The 21,402-nt window shown below is 39.7% G+C and overlaps 1 protein-coding gene across 2 annotated transcripts in view; it reads right to left on the reverse strand.

Moving 5' to 3' along the window:
- The window catches only part of csrnp3 (cysteine-serine-rich nuclear protein 3), a 33,916-nt gene extending 13,218 nt beyond the window's left edge, over positions 1 to 20,698 (reverse strand). The window contains exons 1-2 of one of the 2 annotated variants that reach the window (XM_036567468.1): positions 20,506 to 20,698; positions 19,372 to 19,401 (exon numbers count right to left, since the gene is read on the reverse strand). The gene's annotated coding sequence lies outside the window, so the exon portion shown is untranslated. Of the gene's footprint in view, positions 1 to 37; positions 467 to 19,371; positions 19,402 to 20,505 lie in introns of those variants that run through there. The other variant, XM_036567459.1, reaches the window with a different exon arrangement.
- Positions 20,699 to 21,402: the final 704 nt, after the last annotated feature.

Raw genomic sequence — 21,402 nt, forward strand, 5'->3', positions numbered from 1 at the left:
TGGGGGCCCCCACGCCAGGCTTAAAGGACCGACTGACCTGTGTCCATTGCCACTGCCACGCTCCGCACGCTACTGCCCTCCGCTGACCGTGTCCGGCCGCGGAGAGTGAATGAGCCGATTCAATGAGCCGCCTGGATGAGTTGTGATGAATGAAGGCCTCCCATTTCACTCTGCTTGCGCACACACACACATACAGCAACCCCCACCAAAGAGAGAGCAGCAGTAAGGGGGAGGGAAAGAGGGAGAGAGAGAGAGAGAGAATGAGTGAGGGAGCAAGAGAGTGAGAGAGAGAGAGAGAGAATGAGTGAGGGAGCAAGAAAGTAAGAGAGAGAGAGAGATGGAGGCAGAAGAGCGTGCAGGAGAGAAACCTGTGAATTCAGCAGCCCAGTCTTTACTGTTCTTACCATTCGCCTCAGAAAAAAAACAGACCAGAGAGTCTATTTCTCTCCCCTGCTTCTCTCTCTCTCTCTCCCTCATTCGTTCTAGCCACACAAAGACTCATTAGGTGCAGCCAGCTGAGGGCTGGAGACTGAGAACAGCCTGCCTAGGAGATCACATGGGTGGGATGTCTGAGAGAGAGGGAGAGAGCGAGAGGGAGAGAGGGAAAGGGAGAGGGAGCGAGAGAGAGAGAGAGAGAGGCACCCTTGCCTGCTGTGTTCCTGCTGTCTGCAGATATTTTTACCAGCGTGAGAATGGGAGGGAGAGGGGGAGAAGAGAAGGCGAGAGAGACAGAGAGTCAGATAGAGAGAGAGAGAGAGAGAGAGAGAGAGAGAGAGAGAGAGAGAGAGAGAGAGAGAGAGAAGAGAGAGAAGAGAGAGAGCGAGAGAGAGGTGTGCAGATTGCAGGAGGAGGGATGTAGGAAGAAGGAGAGATGTGAGAGTCAACACCCTGCACAGCAAAGTAATCTAAAGAGATTAATGAGTATACTTACAAATTAGCCAAACACACACACGCGCACTTGCACACACACACGCAGGACTGAATCTGTTGCACTGGGAATTGTGGTATAAGCTCATGTAGCTACAGTTAATATGAGCTGCCACATGGTTTATCAATGCCACTAGTTGGAGAGTAATGATGCCTTCCAGCACCAAACTGCTTTCCAACCCCATCCCCAAATCACACTGAGTGTGCCATAAACTGCTTTGTTTAAATAAAATAAACTTGATATTTGCTGTTTTTAATTCTTACTCAGCCTCTAAATGCTACCTTTACTTCTAACTGATCATTTTTTTATCATCCAAGAATCCATGTATATCTAAGCTTGCCAAGACATTCTGTGGTTAAAAATGATTGTAAGACACATAGACATGAAAACACTCAGTTAAATCACTATTTTGTAGTGTGCACTCTCAAAAAAGGTATTAAACTGTCACCGGGGTGGTGCCCTCAAGGGTACATCTTCAGAGCCTTCGGTTAGGGAATGTAATATATAACTGTTTTTCTATTGAAGCTCTGTTATTTAAGTTACACTGACTCAATTGACCCTGTCTTGACTCCAGACTTTTTACTTTATTTTCTATTTTAAAATGTTAGGTTATGAAAAGGTATAAATATGTACCTTTCCCTGGGGAATAACATATTTCAGGTACCACTGCTGTAACTTTGAGGCTACATTTACATGGGTTGTACCTGATGAATAAAACTGTACCCGTACTGTCCCCTTTTTCTGACAGTGTAGAAGATCCTAGCTAATGTATTGCTCCTCAATAGCAATATTTAAGCTGCTCTTTGGACAGGAAGGACAATACCATCCATTTCCACTGTTGCTCAGCAATTCACCTGCCAATTAGGGGTCTGTAAGGTCCTTGTGGCAAAGTTGAGCCTATAACAGTGGCAGCTGTTGGTCAAGTTTGGGTATTAAGCACTATGACGGACAAAATGCAAGCAAAATGGTTTGGAGGGCATTTAGGCCTGTCAAATATAGAGAAAGTGAGAAAATGTTAATGAACGAATGAATAAACATGCATTTATTCACAATAAGTCCATTGTGTTAAATGACGTACTTACACTATACATGTGACATTAAAATAAAAAACACTTCCAGGCAGTTGCACAATGATATCGGAATCATATCATACTGCAATCATACTGCATTTGAAGAAGAATTGCAAAACTAGATGTGTGCCCCTATATGATAAAATTCTGGACAATAAATCAATGACAATAATTAATATATTCACATCTATACTTATGTTCATACTATGCTATAACTTTCAAGTACAAGTGAGTGTGATTGAGTTTCTTTCACTTTGCATGAATATGAAAATGCCCTCACCTCAAAATGCAAATTACCTCAAGTAGTGCCTGCTTGTTCAGAATATGGTCTGATTACTGCCTTCTCAAAATACTGATTAAATCCTAATAGCAAATTGTGATTTTTAGATAACCATCTGCCAATATTACACTATAAAATTTTTCATAAAACTTCACAGTTGCAATTTACCATTCATGAGACCTTGGTGTCTTATAAAATGAAGAAAAACCAAACACTGTATGTGGACAATAAGGCATTACTTTTTATAAGTCTGCTTATAAAAGGTTTTGTAATGCTATGACTGTATTATAGAGCATTAGAGGCTTTAAAGAGGCTCTGGGTGAAGGGCTGCCTGCCTCATAAGGATAAAGCCTCTGTGTGTTTTGGGTTTAATAGTGGTCTGCTTTAGAGCTCTGGCTGTGCCTTTGGCTTGGGTTTGATTTACCCTGGACCCGGTCCTCAGTCACAGGCTTCCCTAGAGAAGGCCACTGCTATATACACAACATGGAATGCTTTCCTAGCTAAAGCCTTTAGGTATAACCTATTGATTTCTGAATGGATGAGCACTAAAGCTGAGACTAAATGGAAAATCATTCAGTACAACAGCGGCATGCCATTTCCTCCTATGACTTGTACAGCCGAATATTGCCTCATTAAATAATGTTTTTGTTTTTATCCATAGGCCAATTAATGGCAACAAAGCCTCATGACCCTTTCCATGCAAGTGGAGGATAAATGCTCATGTGAGGACATAAGCATCGTGGAACCTGATTTCAACACAAGATTTAATTATTCTCCTCGTTTCCTCTCCATCTTGGAAGCCCATCCATTGTATAACAGTGATATCTAATTTGCATTCCCTTCCTTTCCCTCCCTTATGGGGTATCACACTCGCAGCTCCATTACATAAAAATGCAGAACAGACGCCTGGCAGAAGCAGTTTGTTACACTGACTTGGGGTGCCACCGCAGCAGCAGCAGAGATGACCCATTTTGTGAATCCGTGCGTATGAATTTTGAGCCACATGGTGAGATTTTGGGCAACTGGAAGGGAGATATGTATATTTATTGGGCTTCATTTGCATAATGAATGTTTGGTTGAATTTAGGTCACATGCAAATTGGGTGTCCAGTTTCAAATCGAATGACTGGTCATGAAGTGGCCTGAAGAAAAATTAAACTAATTTAAAAATATATTTTTTCAAAATATATTTATATAAAGTGTGAAAAAGAGCTTAGTAATCACTGCATGTGCTTAACAGCAGTAATACACTAAGCATAATTAACAAATAATAAATGGATGCAGTCCTCAGTGACAATGGGGTCCTAATAAAAAACATCAGTGAGAGTCTTGAAAGAGGGGAATCTCATTTGCAGCATTCATCCTCCAGACAGCAACAAAATCAGAGGCTGAAAAGATTACACAATGAGAGGCTGATGAAAGTCTGAGGTACATTAAAGAAACAGGAATCCCCAGACAACATGTAGGCCCATTTTGAAACATCTATCTTCAGTGAAGCACCTCTGATGCATATGTTAACCTGCTGCTCATCTCTTGACTCCGTGACCCCCATGGCCTGTTCAATAATTCTGCAGTGTCTTTGACCCTTCCTAGGCGAGTGGCTTTACACAGCACATAATAACCTCTACAGATCAAAGTTCCATCCTGCAAATACCTCCTGCAGACTACTAAACCCCGGAATTTCCCCTTAGCACAGCCTAGAATGCAAGTTAGCAAGCAAGAGAGGAAAAACTACTGCTTATTTTTACTTTGATGCTGTGATGTCAGCTTTTCCCAGCCACAAGGCATGGCCCCTCTGTCACCTCTACTTAACTCCCTTTGCTTTCTGCTGTCTCCCCATCTGTTCACCCTCTATCCCTGGCCCGCGCTTTCTCCTAAATGTTTTATAATACGTCAGCGTGCAGGAGTCCGGAGTGCCGAGGCTTTTCCACTGCCTTTAATTAGCAGCATGCTAACCCCTGCATGGCCTCAGGCCAGAGAAAGCAGAGCACAGTCACTCTGCTGAGTCACATGGGTCAGTCCAACACGGCGCTTCCTGGCCCTGGGGCTCCAACTTTAGCAAACAAATGAGTGCATGACCACAGTTACAAATTACACAGGGAATTAAAGTCACAATAAGGGAGCAAAATGAGAGACTCATACACTAGTGACACAATTCTGTTAACATGGTATTAGTCCACATGGTTTCTTTTCTCCTGTACTGTATCATCACATGACCAAGCTGTTTAGCCCTGTAAATTAAAGGGTTATTACTCACTTATAAATCTTAGGGCTTATTATTCAGTCCCCACCATTAATTATTTGGTAATTACTATGAAAATCATAAAGACCCTATCAATATACTAGTGGCCCAGCGTATATTTCTGGTACTGGCTAAAACCCTACAGACATGGCACCGATATTCAGAGGCTTGTTTTACATAACAAACAGACATCTCTGACCAGCTCTGACCTGCTCACCACTTTTACACCAATATAATATCCATTTATAAATGTGGACACAAAACTCCATCACAGTTAATATAACAACATCCAAATCTACAGCATGATGATAACACAATACAATAAAACCTTTTATGACATGAATCCAGGAAAATGAAGAAAAATAAGAGCCAATCATCAGAAACCAACTAAATCAAGACCCAAGAATTTAGGAATTTTAGGAAGCTCAATCCCCATCTTCCAATATTTTTGTTATTTATAACTTCATCAGTATCTACTTTTTGAGTTTAAGAAATATGACAATTGAGACTTGAATCATATCTGACAATTGACATGACAACAGGTGTGGATGACAGGCTTTCATTATGATGAATTACAATACATAACATGCTTTTTTATACCTTGGGTATCATCAGTTATTCTAGAACACTGAACAGCTGCATGAACAGATTTAGAGTAACTACAGAAAGAGCCACCAGTGTATAGTAGCTACAAAAAACTGCACAGTAACAAGTAGCTGATTGGATGTCAGCCCATTAGGCCATTATTTTATTTAATACATTTACTTCTACCAATTGTTATATTTGTCCTCTTGTTACTTCTTAAATAGTTCATTTTTGCAAATATGAAAGTAGAAATCATGGTACCGACTTCTACAGCCTTATTAAATGTCGAGCTGCTGTTTTGCTAGTGCATTTTGTCCTTTCCAACATGTATGCAAACTAGAGAAACTAAATATTGTGATATTGCGTATTGTTAACATGTCTTCATGTATTGTGATGTTATATGCTCGCCATTTTGCCCACCCTTACATGACAATCATATCAGTCAGTTCTGTTTAAATGGACTACTGGAGTCTGTTGACCATTTTTAACTGGCCATTTATTATCAGTTATCAGAATTTTCAGCTCTTTAAAATCAGTATCGGTCACAAAATGTTCATATTGGTTTAATCCTAAAAACAATACAGTCAGAGGAAGAGGAACATAAGCGTGGAAGTGAGTTAAAGAGGTTATCGTTCAAGCAATGTTTTTTTCTAAGATTACTTACATCAAGAGGTAAGCTCAGGCAAATTTCTTCATGTGGTTCATCAGAGACACTGTAAGATATTTTAGACAACCGGAAAAAAAGACAATTTCTTTCTTGAGATATAAAAGGAAATGGAGTCCTGAGGTAGCCTGTCTTGTAGGAACACTTGCTTACAAGTCTAATGTCTTTGCAGTACCTTTAGATATTTCAAAGGCCCTGGTGTTCTTGAAGGCTATGAATAGTCTTCCTGACACATGAACTGTCGGGAATGAAGCTAACAAACTATCTGCTTTCATTGAAGCAGTGCAGAATAATTGCAGCCAGACTTTGTACAATCTCTCAGACAGCAGAGGAGGGGTCAGACCAGTGCGTGGTGAGCCGGCCAGGGCGACTCCCGACTTCCGTCTCTCTCTTTCTCTCTCCCTCTCTCTCTGCTGTCTACAGAGAAGGAAAGCCAGGGCAACCATACAGCATGCACACAGCCTCTTTGGAGCCAGTCAGAGGGAGAAAGAGAGAGAGCAAACAAGTGAGTGAGTGATAGAGAGCAGACGGAATAGAGACAGAGGGAGAAGGCAAAAAAAAAAGAGAGAACGAAGGAGCGTTTGTCCTGCCAGGCTTAGCCAAAGCTCAATATGGCCCGCCTCATCTCTACAGTGTCAGTGTTTTTACTGTACTGTGGCACAACACAAACATTTTGCCTTCCCAGATGGCTGTAAGTTTCTTCGTCTGCTTTTTTTTTTTGAAGTGGGGGAAGCTGCTTTACACCAATGGAGAGCCTGTCTTGAGCCACTGGAGATGCACAAAGAAAGAGGCGACAATGAGAAGAAAGAGGACTAAAAGGCCACTAGCACCTCAGGAGTAGCAGTGCAGATTCAGAGGCTGCGTTTAACCTCATAAATCACACACACACACACACACACACACACACACACACACACACACACACACACACCGACAAACACATCACAGGCAGCCATAAACAGCAACCTTGAGAGAGCCAGGTCTCATCTGGAGACCCTCAGGGAGAAACTGTACACTGGAATGATTATGCATCCAAAGATGATGTCTCTGTGCCCGTCCCTGTAACCAACGAAAGGAGTCTAAACACGGCGCTGATGCGTTCCACATTTCACATCAGGGTTAGGAAAAAGTTGTACGTGGGCTTCGGATCGGCTTCGTGAAAATACCAAAGCAGAGTTTGTTTTGAAAAGGTCATGGTTCGCTCCCTCTGGATAGTGTTCATAAGCTGCCGTGCTCCATAAAGCAGGGATGGCATGGCTATGAATCATACAGCAATTTACATGATGGAGTCTCAGAAGGGACCTCGTTCGTCAGAGCAACAAGATTAATCGAAAGCAAAAAGGGCGTTGCTCATCAAGCTTTCATTACAGTGATTTCATTGTGTTTTAGACATTTGGAAGCTGTAATTTGGTGTGAAATAAACATCGATGTGAGAAAAAAGTGGAAAGAAAAACACCCACTCATTTACTTTTGTCTATATTACATAGGATTTTTCTCGTGCAAGAAGATTTGGACGTATACAGGCTGATAAAGCAAGCAGGCATGACTTGGAACGTAAATAAGGACTGACATCCATTAACCTTCATTTCATTATAACACTGTAGAATCCAAGTGTAACTTAGACTGAAGCTGATTTACCATGAATACTGAATCAATCTTTTGTACACATGATGCCAAAACATTTGTGTGGGGAACCTCTTGCCATGTCGTTCAACAGAACGCAGACACATTGCTCATCACCCTACCCTAGAAATGACACAGATAATGCTGAACCACAGCCTTTATTAACATAATGTACTGTTCATAGAGCATTTACCAAAATAAGTCTCTTGCACAAAAACACCAAGAACAATGTGAGGGATGCTATAGCACTTGTCTCGAAAGGTTTTTGGGGGAACAACAAGCGAGGATACACAAGGCAATTAAAGACAAAGAAGCCCATTTAAGCAAATGTACTACACCGACTGCTTTATGGAAATGAGGCTTCACTCCAGCTCTGTACATTTGTTAACTTGCAGTTGCCTGAGGCATTAGACATCAAAACACACACACACTCACACACACACACACATATATATACACACACATGAAAGAAACGAGACAGAGCTGGCTGGCTGCTCAGTATCCTGCACACGGAGCAGACTGCTGCAGCTAGCGCCCAGCATTGATCTCCTTATCCTCCACACAGAACAATGGAAGAAAAAAATGTTCCTCTATCATCCTGCCTATATGTGCGGGGGTTCAAATTTACAATGATTGACGCACACAATCTGACCCCCGTTCTCTAATAGTCGTTTTCATTAAGGTGGCCTTTGTTCCCCAGTGTTACGCGACAGCTTGAACTGTTAATAGCAATAAATGTGGTGCACACAGACTACTCCTCACATCAATCCTTGTGCTGCCGCATAAATTAAAAGGACATTAAAATTTCCACTACTAGTGAAATGCAAAGTGTTTGCATGCCCTAAACTGGCAACTAAGGAGAAAGACATTCATCTATGAAATAGCAGTTTTACTAATGTCTAAATAAAACCTTTCAACAAAACACCAACTGAAAAGTGTTCCAATTGGATGCCATAATTGGCTAGAACGACACAAAATCAGGAAACATTAACTGCTAACATACACCATAGTGTTCAGATGCAAACGATTTAGGGCTGTCACAATTACTTGATTAAATATCAATTATTTAATTAATTTATTTATTTATTTACATTTATCTTTTTGACAAATAGGCAGTGATTAGTTATTAGTTTAACTTCTTCTTTTGGTCTCTATTACAGTAGGAAACAAAGCCTGATAAACATACCCATGCATTTTTGTCACACTGTGTCAAATTTTGCAATAGAAGAGCTAATTTAATATAATTATGTTATTTAATTTCTTTGAAAGGCTTGGAATGGATGGTGTGTTACTGTTCATTTAAGTAATGTTTTTACCCCAGGTTTTTCTCAGTTTAGTCAATGCCAGATACATCCATTGGGTAAGTCTCCACATCACACACAATGCTACCTAGTTGTGAGTGTGAAGGCCAACACCTTCATTTGAGTCAGGTGAAGCAGCCACTGCTGCTAACAAAATGTCAATGCTCAACACTTAAAGGCTCAACACTCAATATTCTTGGGAGTGAATAGGGCTGAGTATCGAAATTCAGTACCTTTATGCTACTGACCAACTTACTTCAACACTACTGAGTATCGAAAAAATTCTGTGCCGTGTAGTACCTAATTTTAATAATTGTAATTATTAAATTTAATAATTTAAATATGAGTAGTAGGTATTATCAGAATTTGTGAGTGACAAGCTTGTTTCAAAATCTAGACTGCTGATTTGTCTAAATTACATTCTGTAAGCAAATTATTAACATCAGCACTTCTTGTTTAGTCTGCAGTCCATAAATACACCAGCACCTCACATTCATTTCTGATTTAAGCCACACCCACTTTTGGCTTATAATTTTAAAAAGGCTATTGAAAAAAAGTATTGTTCAAGAATTGGTATCGAAATAAAGGTATCTGTATTGGTATCGCTACTGGAAAACATTTTAACAATACCCAGCTCTAGTGGACAGTGCTAACTGCCCAATTCTGTTACGTCAGCTAAATGGCATCTACGCTGACATACCCACCCAGAGAAAGTGAGGCCAGTTATTAGTGCGATTCAATTCCAGAAATTTTGGAGTAGACTCTGATTGCGATTCCAAGCAAATCGATGGAGTCAATTCCAAAAGTTGACACACAATAATCTCTATTCCAAAAACCAAGAGATATAGGACACATCGCAAAAAATAAAGGGTATAATATTAAACATATTTAATCTTATGAAGGAAATTGGGAGAGCTAACACTCTTTACATCAACTTAGCTGACCAAAAAGGGGTGGCTAAGTTGTTCTTGATTCTTTTCTGTCAACTCCTTCAGGTGAGCAGATGTTTTGGTATGGCAATGGATTCTTGAATGCTTGGAATCAAGCAATCGATTCATTTTGGGATCAACTTCCATCCCTACCAGTTATGCTCTGTTGGACTCCTGGCTACTAATGGCTGTGGCATCATCTGACGAAACGAAAAATGCTTAGACGGCTGTGTCGATAGCCAGTCCATTTTTATTTTTTAGCCTTTTTAAAACTCAGAGGAGTCAAATAATCTTCAAAATAAGTGACAATTGTGAAAAGGCTAACCATAACGAAACCAGGTCTTTTTGCATTCAGTAATCAAATCTAGAAATGTCTCTATGAGGCAACACTGATTTTTGATCATAGCACTGACAAAACTAAGCTAGTTCACACAGAGAAAACACTCTGAAATAAGCAAGAAAACGCCACTTGGAGAGCAGTCTGATTTCTCCCTGAAGCTGGAGTTTGATATGAGAGAAATGCAGATGGGGAGTTCTGACTTCACGGCTTCGCAGATCCCAACTGCATCAGTAGTGCTCCAAACCTCATTCCACTCACGTACCGCCGTGGCATAATCAGGTACTTTCACCCTCATGTCAATCACAATGCACCCCTGAATTATTCATATAACTATATTTTATTTATGTCTGCATTTCTCCCATGCCACCTGAAAAAAAGTTAGAAGTTGGAAGCTCTGACTGAGAGCGAATGAGAGAGAGAGAGAGAGAGAGAGAGAGAGAGAGGGAGGGAGAGGGAGAGAGAGAAAGAGATGCAGAACACCTCACATAGCGAATGATGCTTTCATCTTTAATACAAGCGCTGGGAGGCTGGGGTTGTCTGGGTCTACGCAAGCCCTCAAACACACACACACACACATTATTAATTCACTTTCTCACTGAGATCTTATGTCATTTTCATATGTAAAAGGCATCCGTGTGATATCAGAGAGGATCTATGATGCTAATCTTGTTTGTGTTTACTAGAAACAATGAAGGAAAGTCTTACGCACAAAACACAAGAATATCATTACAATTGTGACATGTCTGTTCAGCTCGGAGTCAACAACACATCATTCAAAGCTGGATCATGCGTTCAATGAAAGAAGAAAACACATACTTCACTCCAGAGAGACTCCTACTGAAACAGTTCTTTGTTTCATACTGCAAGTGACAATTATCTTAAAACCCTTAAGATCTGATCTGAATGAAGCACTGCGGCGAATTGAGTCTAATGGTGCGGTTGTAATTTGAAGCAGAGTAACGCTGTGGATGACTGAAGCAGTGCCAGACTTTATGACTCATCTCTTTTGCACTTTCATGCAATTGAAATGAGACACAGACTGTGGCATGAAACAATAACACACAGGACAGCATACGTCACCCGCGCGCAACGGAGTACGTATTTGACATGTACGGGGCCTAACTGAGAAGTGCAGTAGCCTTTGCTGATTGCCTGCTACCTGACAGCTAGCGTGTGTGCAGTCTAAAATTAGATGAGTGCATGTGTAGGCTGAGACATTGAGAGTGTGTCACCAAAAGATGACTAAACTGCCATTCATGCCAAACAATCACTGTGGGATGGCAGAATCACACAAGTAGCTGTTTTACAGGCAGGGGATGTTTCAGCAGCATAATTCTTTGTTTATTTTATCATTTACTCATGTGAGAAACACACATTATCAATTAGACAGTGTGTGAAACAGCATCACTTTCTTATCAGGACTGCTGTGCTGAGTTAGTATAAAAATGTACGGTTTTAGTTCAGCTGAATCACATCTGATGTTGTGAAATATGGACGCATACATCAACTGAATTTGTGCACAGTTTTTAAAAACTATTGTGCTGATCATTGAATAATACTTGACCATCGTGTTGCTTGGCAACATAGCCAGTGTTAACAAACTATATTGCTTGGTGGACATTTACCATCATTGTTAATAATAAATTAAATTATGTATTGAAATCAATGCATTTTATTATATTATACTTTGCTACCATTTTATAAAAGCACTACCACTCAAGGCCATGCATTACAGTGATTTTACCACAGTTTATCAAAGCTTCACGTCATGCCTAACCAGGACCGGAGCTTTTCTTATAACCAAATACAAAACTGTAAATGTAAACACAGTGATATTAGAGTAAAAAATCTAAGCTATCACCCATCATATCATACCTTGATCTGTTAATCAGCTACTTCTAGTTCTCAATTCCTCCCTAGCCTTAGAAGGGCTTAAATCTTCAAAGGCTTTAAAAAAAAAAAACCCTCAAAATCGTTACCATGGTCGAAAAGTTACCATCATAACATGTCCATAAATGTCCATCACATTTAAATTGGAGCTTAACATTGCGCTGCATGGTTCTACTGAAACAGTAGGATGAACCCACATTCAAATAGCAAAACAATGGAAATAGACAAAAATTAATAGATTTATTAAACATTATTTTACTCTTTTACACATAATGTTCTTTTATTCTACTGATCTGTCCGCACAGTTTGTGGTGGCACTCACTGTATCTCCTTTAACCATGGTAAAATGGCTATGATGTAGAATGAGCTACATGCACACATTGATTTTTAGTGTTCACTCAGTCTGCTGTGGGCCAAGTGATCTATTTAAAAAAAAAAATCCCACATCGCCGACTACAAAATCTATTTACCAGCTGTAAAGGTCACCAATGCATTTAACGTCATTGTTCTCATAGAGCTGTGTCTCATCTGAAGCCACACAGCGATATCAGTATTGGCAGGTACGATCAGCATATTGTGGCTGGTTTGATAGCAGGATCTTACAGACGCACTGATATCGTGCTGTATTAATTAGCCCATGTTCCAGCTGAGAAGACACACTAGCAGCTGTGCACAGAATGCCTTTTTTCACCACTAGTTAAAGTCGAGACAAGTACAAATACCGCATATCTCCTCTGCAAGCTCCACTAACTCCACATCTTGGGGGACTGGATTTGGTATTGTTCAGTGTTCAGCGCTTGGAGCTTTTAAGAGCACAGCAGAGCGTCTGGTAATTGGAACATCACCTTGGCACTGCAGCACATTCATCTGTAACAGAAATATCTGCTTAGACCCAAAAAAAAATCCCTGGAGTAGCCATATTCCCTTGTTCCCGGGATAACTGTCTTAACCTTAGTTAACCTCAGCCCAAAGCGTCGGCTGTAACCACACACAGAGCCACAGACAGATGAGCTAGCTGGCACTGCACATATTCACTGTGAATTCATATGAAACACCCACATTTCTCTAAAAAGACCATGAACAGTCATGCTTCCACGTCATTCAGATAAATATCTCATCGCTAACACTGAACAAAGCACTACATTTTAAAAAAGAAAAAAAAATGGGCGTCAGATTCATATTACTGACCCATCAAAAAGGTTATGATAGACTACGCCAATTAGTATCTTCGTGATTCATGACTGACAAATGATCACTTTTTTGTACAGCTTGTCGATCTGCAGCCTTGAGATGGACTGGAATACATAAACATACGGCAACTGTCTCCCCATTGAGTTTTTTTCCCCCACATTAAAACTGGTTGCCATAGCAATATAAGGGAGAGAGAGATGGAGAAGAGAGAGAGAGCAAGCAGGATCAGAATGTTCTGAACAGAATAATATAAAATAACATTATTTTAGGAAAATGGTCCCAATCTGTATAATGACATCTGTACAAACTCCCTTATTTGAACGCATCACATCCCAAGAATATAAATTAATATTATGTACTAGGAGGAGCCTGGCTCGATCAAAACAGCCCAGCCCAAATGCATGCTCACTGTTGCTCATTGTCTGCTCATGTTCATGTTTTAGCCTGATACTGAAAGGAAAAACATCACAAACTCCTCGCACCCTCCCATTCCGTTTCTATTCCTTTCAAGTCGAAAATATGTCAGTGCAATAACGTGTTGGTTGTGGAAATTGCATTGACAGTTACAAGATATTTCACATATTATATCATTCAAATGATACAAGCCATACCACTGCTTTCAAAATATGAATGAAAATGTTAAGCTGGAGTATTTCAGGGCACTCCTTCATAAAGTCTGCATACATTTTCATTCAACTGCATATTTGAATAAATCTCAACTGGTCATGTGAAAAAAAAAAACCCTCAGAAACCTAAAAAGAGAGATCAATACATGTGGACTAGGGTAAATATTACATCTGAGGAAAAACACATTACTAAATGTAGAATTACAGCATTTTAGAACAGTTTTTACTACTTATCAACATTTAGATGCTAAATTCAACATGCCTTTGTGTTCATAGTACATTCCACCGTGTGAATGCAAACACAATGACAATAGCCTTGTTTTCTATGACATCCTACATTATGTGCTTACAGTGTGTTAATTAAATAGGGATTATTTTAACATGCTGCATAACCTTAAGTAGTGTAGGAGTGAATACGTTGAACTATGACTCATAATTATTAAAAATATACAAACTGTTGCTACAGTGTAGTGTATGTATATATATATATATATATATATATATATATATATATATATATATATATATGTATATATACACACATACATATATATGTGTGTGTGTGTGTGTGTGTTTATTGTTAACATTTATGTTGTTAAGGCAAACCCCTTTGTTAGGCTAACAGGTTTGATATCCAGTCACTGAAACCAACCACAGATGATGACTATGTAGTGATGCCTGATCTGTGTTCAAAATGGACACTTTAATTGCTCTAAACAGAAGACTGTTTTATGACAGCTTCTATGATGTCCTTCCAGAGGCCTGCTTTCTAAAGACACACTGTCACACCTTTAATGATGATGGCCTTCAGTGCAGCGCTACTGAATTTCAACGCGGTGATTTAGAGTAGTGTAATTAACTGCAGACAGGGTGAGAGGTGACGAAACATTGAGATGCTTCCTGTTTATGAAAACATCTGTTCAGTCAGCCAAGTACTGTCACAATCATTACTGTGAAAATGAAAAAAAAGGAAAAAAAGTCCAGTGCTTTGCCATTATTCCTGCTTATAGTAAAGGAAAATTACTGAGCGAGAGCACTAGATGTAGAATGCAACAGTGAGGCGCTCACAGCTTAACAGTGTAAAGAAACGCTGCAGATTTCACTGAGTGCTACTATCAGACAATACTTAATGCTACACCCTAAGAGTACTGCACATAAAGCCTCCACCGTATGGAAAAATATATATTACAATCAAATATATGACTGCAGTTATAAAGCAATGAGTGTCTGTAGCCAATGGCACAATTTACAAAGCAATGCAAAGCCGAAGGAATCTGATGTAAGACATTAAGATAACGTCATCAAGGTCAATACGCATAGGAGAATACTTAGATACAGGAATCATACAGAAAACGCAGAGTACATTCACTACATATGATGTCATTTTGCAGCGAAAACTAAGAAAACCATGTGCTCTCGTATCTGCACGTATGAACATTCCATACAAGCGTCATGGCAACCAGTACCATTGGCAAGATCTTGGGAAGTGCCAAGATATAAAGCCAAGACAGAGAAAGAAGGAGCCAACGAGGCACATCAAACACCCGTAGTCTCTAATTGATCTCTAAGAGTCCTTCTGTTACAGACAAAATGGGCTGAGTGACTGATTGTGCTTCTTCATTAAGACTGGATTTGACTGCAGTATTACATAAGCTAAGACGCCCAAAAGATTACACTCTGGGCCGTATGCACAGGTGTGCATGTTTTAGTATTAATTTGAAGGTAAATGTACAAAGAAAGCATGAGATTTACAAATTTAAATTAAACCAGTCCATGTTCCACCCACAAATGCATTCAGTAGCAACTGTTGTGAGGATGGACAAACTTTCTAGGTCCTTTTAACCTGCTCAAAATTTAACTACAGCTCAAAATATCTACATTTAATGTGTGTTATTAATATGAAATGACATTTTTCTATTTGTACTCTTTGAAAAGGTCTCACTTACAGGACAGATTAGGTGTCTTTTTATTTGTCATGTAATCAAGCTAACATCAGCATAATGGCAAATTTACCATAACATTTTAAACTGTATAGAGAAAACTGGAATGTAGCAAAACGACACTAATTTCTCATTAAAAAAGAATGAGCTTGTCCAACCTTGCAACAGTTGCTATGCAAAAATGGTTTTGTGGATGGAACATGGATAAGTCAGTTAGGAGATATTCATATCAGATTAATAACAAGTTATAACAAAGTGTTTGTATTGTATTGTAAAGTAAAAACCTATGTCTTAAAAATGACTCATCGCAGCCAGTGAGTACAGCAAGCTCCTGAACCCCCAAACTCAGTATCATTTTATACATGACAAAACTACTGTTGCATTTAGCTGGCTAGAAAAGGCAGAATCTCTTTTTCATCCCCCAGGAGTGTTTTTGTTCCTTAAATCAAAAACAGATTAAGGCATCTTTTCTTTTGGCCTCTCTCCCTCTTTCCCTGAAGGAGTGTATGCATGGTACAGTGTGGGGCTTTCTCACTGATCAAACTGCCTGTTTGTGCCTGTCTACCAGCCACTGTTCTCTTCCTCTCCCTAGAACACATCACAAACCATGACCTTTAACAGCACGCCTTAGCAGAATACATGAAAGGAGCGCTAGGTCAGTGTTATAATCATGCACAAATTCCAGCCATTCCAGCATGAAGGGAAGTCAAATTAATTTTGGTCTGTGCACTTGTACGTGTGTGTGTATGTGTGTGTGCATTAGGACACCACACTGAAAGAGATGAAGTGCAGGACTGTTACAATTATAACAGTACGTCACCCTCCCTCCCTCAGTGCCAGCAAGAGTCAGTATCATTGCACTACATCTATCTGTGCCCATGTTGTTGCGGAAGAAATTAACTAAACTGTAAACAAATTAAACTTTTATTATTAAATTGTATTATTAAATATTATTCACTGACAAAAGGGAAATTATTAGTTTTTTTTTTTTATTATTAGCCTGATATTGGAATTACAGCTGGTAATTATAGCTGATAATGTAGCCCTATTTGTAAGTTGTGTATACACTGGTGTATTGCACTACTCATCCTTTCTAGGAATTTTCCTTCTTGTAAACTTACACAAATTAACAGCATGATGTAGCAAAAAATGTACGCAACGTTTTGTAAAACATAACAAAAAATTCTACATTACTTTAGTTCTACAAATTGTCTCATGAACAACTCATTTTACCCAAAAATAACACAAGGGTTAACAGAAAATGACTATGTTCGGTATTTTCAAAGAAATCTGCAGGGATATATTTCCAATTTTACAAAGTTCAGTCCTAGAAGTTTGTTGCATTTTTTGCTACTCATGATGCAGGCAATCCAAACACATTCAATGACGTTGAGGTCTGGGCTCTGGGGTGGTCAGTCCATTGTTCTGAGAACACCAGCAGCTTCTTTGTTTGATTTTGAGTTTCCCTTCCTCGTGCAAGCATAAATATGTTTTATCTAATCTTCAAAAAAAATTCTCTCCTCCTGAAAATTAATTAACTTGTTCTTTTGAATGAAAAATAAGTAACTGGTGGTCATGGTACTGTAGATTATAGTGTACAATTGTTTTAAAATGCAGAGAGAAGAAAAACAATTTCAGTTATTCGTGCTGGTATCAGCAACAATAAAAAGTGTTCATTTTCAGTTATCACATGGTCCCAAAAATTTCACAATGGGGCTTTTCTAATTAAAATATGTGTAATTGCCATTTAAATCTATTTAAATGTACCACATAGGTCTAGTAATTACATCTTATTCCCATGAGGATGATGACTGACACTGGATAGATAAATAAAGGAAAAGAGAGAAAATGAGCAAGAAAGAGGTGTGGCAGTAAAATCCTTTAAGGCTTAAATTAGATTTATAATTCCTATTTTTAAAAATACATTGTAATATAATATAAATAAATATGTATATAGTATATATACTTGTATGTGTGTTTGTATCTTCACATTTTTGCATGTTCATATGTGTGTGAATGTGTGTGTGCATGGTGTGAAGCATTACTGCACTCAGCTGACTCCCTGAAGACAAAAGGGATTGTGAAGGAGCAACAGTGGAAGCAGATAATGAGGCACAGTGCCACATTCAGAGTCAGTGTCCCATCTCACTGGTGCTGCACTTCTCTTCACCGCTACAGACAACTGGCACCATGTTTAACCATCTACACTGAACCTGATTTAACTAAAGCTGCAGTAAGTAGAATTTTACATTTTGCTTGTCAGGGGCATGTTACAGATTTGGTGCTGGTCTCCTAGCTAGCCACAGGACATATCACCCTTAAATAGGAAATTATCTCCATCGCTGACCTAGCAAATAAATAAATAAATAAATAATCAATACAATAACCTAAAGACTCCACATTACTGTAAAATGTTTAACGCTCAATATACCCTGCATGCAATATTAATTTTTCTCAGATGTTTATCCACTGCCAAATGTATTGTATATTCAACCTACCACACCAAAATCCCAGGCCTCATTCAGCTGTATTTGGGCAAACAATGCTTTATTAATTTCTGACAGTAAAAAAAAAAACAGCTAAACTTTCTTGAAGAATCTGGTTTACTTCTGTGTTACTGCTGTAAATCACAGTAAGTGTTTAATCAGACATTATGCTTCTCTACAGTTTTGCTTTTGGTCCCTGAAACCTAGCAATGAACAGCAATTACCTTAATCAGCGATATCAGTGATTCACAATAGCTCAGAAATCCCAACCTTTGTTAACAGCATATCATAAGCAACTCATGCAAATGTAGCATATGTACAGTATGAGAAAGAGAGTTACATTAGAGAACACTTAAAAAGAGAAGGCAAGTGGAGCTGTGACACCAGTGGCTCTGGGATCAAACATTACATCAGAAATGTAGGACCAATAACAAACATGCGTATGTACCAGCTGCTCCGGTCTTAGAGTGTCAAATAAATCCCAACAAGGTACATATTTCTGATGTAAATAATTAACTACATGCCCTACATGGAATTGAAATGATTAGTCCGGTGAGCCAGACTGGAGACAAAAATGGTGCCCAAGACCACAATCTCAGCCGAGTGAAATTAACCCCTGAATCTTCCTCATCTCATACTCATAAATAAAACATGATTTAATTGACCTAATGACTCTTTTCTCTCACATAAAAAAGGACGATGCATTACTTCCAACTTACTGTAAGCAAAAGACAATAATAGCTATTAGCCACTTTTCAAAAGAGGGACCGATATCATACATACTGAGGACTTGCCTTTTAAAACCTATTAATGGTAATCCATCACTGAGGAAAGCCACTAAGGATCCAAACCAATCTGCCAAAGAGAAAGCACTAATACCCATCAGATCAGCTTTCCCCCTAATGACAAATGCAGTCTCAAGCTAAACGAAAGGCAAAAGAATTATCAGCTATATGAGGCACTGGTTTCTGAAGCCAGGCAATTATCTGTATTGACAGATGATAATCCACTTGGTTGAGTGATGAACATGAGGAAAAGGGATATTATTTCCGGAACAACAGACACTAAAATGCAGTTGTTTGTCAAAGACTGAAGCTACCCCAGGGGGTCTTTTGAGGACAATTATGGTAGTTGTGAACAGTTTAATCAGAAATTCAAGCCTAGAATAAACAAATAAAAAACAAATCAATGTCAACAAATTTCTAACATTAATAAATTTACGTTAGTACCACAAAACAGAGCAAGCACAATAAAAAAGACAACAGCCAAATTCTTACCTTAAATGAACAATATGACACTTCAAATCTCTGTTGAAGAAAAACAAAAAAAAAAGTTACAAATATAAATTTCATTAATTACACAATGCTTGAATTTACAGTTAGGTTTAATAATGATGGCACCACTACTTATAATACCTGTTGTCTCTGAAATATCTGTAAAGACTGTGTCAACGATATATATCAGACACACTAACATATATCAGCTCATAGCATAACTACATGAAGATTCTGCATATAAAAAGCATCCTATATTCCACAACAAACTTGCTATTAAGTATTGCTATATGGTGGGTAAAAGCAGCCATTACAGCGTTGGCTAGAGGCCCTGCATGGGCCATCAGAGTGCTCCCTCATTACTGGAGGGAGAATTCCCAGGGGAGAGGGGGGGGGCACAGCTCTGCCTGACACAGCTGCCCGTTCTCAGGGAAAGATATGACGGCAGCCTGGCTTCTCTGTGGATCTCTGCCTCACTGCTTCTTAGAGGTATGAGAGCAGGGTGGTGAGAGAGACCCCCTCACTATTATGTACAGTGCACAATCTTAATTCTTTATGCTCTTTATATTCCTAAAATGCCAAAAGTACATGCATATACTACACGTGTAACACTACACTACACCACACACACACACAAAGACATGTTGAACACCACATGCAAACCTACATGCAGCCTACCTAAGACCTAAAATCAGAATGAATAATAGAAGACAGAAGATTTGTCATGGCATATGAATGTGTCTACTCCTGTATCACAAGAAGGAACATTTTTTTAAATATATTTAAAGTCTGTGTGCAGACATTCATTTGTTTAGATATCTTTCAGGTATGTTACAGATTATAATATTCTTATGATTTAATAAATCAGCCCATATGGTCATGTCAAAAGCCCATTAACCCATGTATGGCTTCCGTGCTGCACTGGCTTTATTGGCTTTGAGATTTCTCCCATTGCTCAATCAGTGCTACATAACACTGCACCAGCACAGATCCCACCTAAACCCGACTTACACCCACACTTAGCTCAGACAAAGGGACCCATGCTGAACTGAAGTCGTGTCGCCCAGTTAAGCCGTGCCAACGTCAAAACGACACAACACGAATTCGCCGAATGGAGAATAATAACGCTGCACTCACCATTCATTTTGTTCCATCCTCAAGACTCATGAAACCTGACAGCAGCGGTGGCTCGGGCAGCGTGCTGTCTCTTATTCATACACGCGCTGGACGAAATGCTGAATATGGATGGCATATCATGAAGACGGCGCAGGTTAGTACACGCGCTGCTGCGGTGTAATGAGGGTCTGCGGAGCGGCGGCTGGAGAGCAGCAGCAGCAGCGGCAGCGGCAGCAGCAGCAGCAGCGCTTCCGGCCGATGGGAAACAATGGAGCGCGGCGCGCGGACAGCTGCACCACACACGTGACTCAGTCTGACCAATCACACGGCAGGAGGCGCGTAGCAGGAAGCGGTGGTCGCTCATCATACTGGAGCTGCTGCACTGGAGGCCCCGTGACGGACACGCCTACTGTGAGACATGTCCACTTGTGAGACCCGTGTCCACTGTTTGAGAGACTGCTACAACAAATTGCTCCCTATAGAAAATACGCCCACTGCAAGACACTCCCAATAGACACACCCGCTACATGACACGCCCGTTGTAGGACACTTCCAGTACATGACACGCCCACTGCAGGACACTCAGATACTCGTACAATACACACCTACTACACAATACCACAGAACAGTCTTACAAGACACTCCTACTACAAGATGCTCCATCTATAAGACACGCCCACTGCAAAATGTTCCCTCTACAAGACAAACCCGCTGCAAGTTATTCCCTTCTCATGACATGCTTACTACAAGATGTTCCCTCTAGAAGACATGCCTTTTACAAGACACTGCAAGATGTACCCTTCATAAGACACGCCCGCTATAGGATGTTCCCTTTATAAGACACACCCACTGCAAAATGTTCCCTCTACAAGACACTCCTACTGCAAGTTATTCCCTCCTCACGACATGCTTACTACA

Source organism: Colossoma macropomum, unplaced genomic scaffold (assembly GCF_904425465.1).
Source record: "Colossoma macropomum unplaced genomic scaffold, Colossoma_macropomum, whole genome shotgun sequence".
Classification (NCBI taxonomy): Eukaryota; Metazoa; Chordata; class Actinopteri; order Characiformes; family Serrasalmidae; genus Colossoma; species Colossoma macropomum.